A 2,252-nucleotide genomic window follows, 5' to 3' on the forward strand; every position below is an offset into this window, starting at 1 on the left:
AGTAAAAAGGATAATGCCTGCATATCTTGAAAATATATGTAGGACTACTCTGTATTTCCTTTCAATAACTGAAGGATAACACTTACACATTCTTTGATAGCTTTGCGCGAAGATCCTTTTAGAGAAATTTATGATCTGGCATAGAACTGAATTCGGTTACACCAGCTAAACATTAAGTAAGCAAATCATGTTTTAATTATTCATAATAGTAGTTTAATATGTAAGAAAAACATCTGATAATTTTCTAATAAATAAGATGGAGACAATAAAATAAACTGATATTTCTGATTCAGAAGATTATATATTCCAATTAAAGTCTTTCAAGTGTTTAGCCTTAGCATATTTGAACAATTATTCTAAAGCTTAAACTTCGTTTATAATTTTCTAATTATAAAAGAGCTGATATTTTCTAACATCTTGGCAGGTATACTTCAAACAAACGATGTATGTTTCTTAAGAAGGACTAGAAAAAATTTGCAGTTAGAAAGTTTTATTCGTAATTTAGAATAATAGATGTATACAGGGCCGGGCGTGGTTTAGTTGTTAGCGTGTCGAACTATAAACCGCAAGTTGAAGATTCGCGCCCCGTTGCTGAAGATATTTTATATAATTCTAATGAATAGTACTGACAAAGTTTAATCAAACATTACGTGGGATTCAGGTCTTCTGGGATCTAAACAGGCAATTTTCACTAATAAGTTGAACCGAAATACAGTAAAATTAACAGTAAGCTTTGCTTTCTACTCTGCCACCGAAGCTAAGAAGCAAATTAAATGTGTAGGCCTCAATAATTTCGCAGTAAGTGTTAAGTAACACGATTATACAGTACACACACTAGAATTTAGCATCCCGATGTTATTTACCATTTTTCTAATAAATCAAAATATTAATAAAAACATTTTGAAGGATACTTACTAAATAATTTCACTGTTTAAAACGTACTGAAGAATCAATGATTTCTTTATATTTAACCGAGTAAAAATCTAAAGTACTAAAGACAACGATCTACCTTCTTATTTTATGAACATTTACGATTGAGACTTACACTTTTGTAAAAAGGACGTTTCATATTTGGTCTACGTTACATTTTTGTAAAAGAAACACAGAAGAACGAGATTTATCTTACGTCTTTGTAGAGAAACACAGAAAAACATACGAATTTCAAAACAATAAAAGATTTTCTGAAAAAAATGTAATTACTAGAAAAGTAACAATTAAATTTGTAAGTTATACAAAGAATTATTCAATTTGTTAACGCCTACAGACTCTCAGAGACGGCTTTGTTCTATATATTTTGCAAGTGTTTAAGTTTTAATTCTTATTTGTACCACCAACAGTATATTGATATGACAGTCTTTTTACTAACCCTCTTTGTAAATTTGTCTGTTCACTATCTCTTATAACATTGTTTTCTACAATGTATATAGATCTATCTGTCAGTACAGTTCATTATTTGAAAGTATATCTGACGATCTTGTTTACTGATCTTATATGAACATATATTCCTTAATTTTCTTATCTATCCTCTTCTCTAAGGATGTTTATTAAGTCATATTAAAACATTAAAACAGTAACTTAATAGGAGTAGAGCTGCTTAAAACACTATACACAGTCATGTTCAAACACGTTTAAATCCTCACCACTATGCAGAGTCATGTTCAAACAATTTATCAAAGAATGTTCAAACACGTTTAAACTCTCGTTTGCTAAAGTAATTTTAGCATTTCAAAAGAAGCTATATATGACAAAGGTGAGTGCTGTTAAACATGAAATTTTATTATCAACTGTACCTACACTAGAAGGAATATATATCTCAGTATACTTTGGTTAAAAAAAAAACATACGATGTATGATCAACAATCTAATTAATGCCAAACAGTTTGTAATTTCCATTATTTAGCTAGCGAAACATACAGCTTTATAAATATAAATTATTACTTCAAATGTTTATGGCTTTCATTTTCGTTATTTATTGCTGAAAATAAATAATACTTAGTTTGATGATAAATTTTGCATCTCAAGTTGTCTTGTACTTCATTAAAACATCTGCTAAGAAATCCTATAGTTCTAGTCTCCCACTTTCTTCTTATGGCCAGGTGGTTAGGGCGCTCGACTCGCAATCTGCGGGTTGCGGATTCGAACCTCCGTCACACCAAACATGCTCGCCCTTTTCAGCCGTGGGGCGTTATGATATTACGGTCAATCCCACAATTCGTTGGTAAAAGAGTAGCCAAGAGTTGGCGGTGGGTGGT

The sequence above is a fragment of the Limulus polyphemus genome, unplaced genomic scaffold (genome assembly GCF_000517525.1).
Source record: "Limulus polyphemus unplaced genomic scaffold, Limulus_polyphemus-2.1.2 Scaffold4531, whole genome shotgun sequence".
NCBI classification, from domain to species: domain Eukaryota; kingdom Metazoa; phylum Arthropoda; class Merostomata; order Xiphosura; family Limulidae; genus Limulus; species Limulus polyphemus.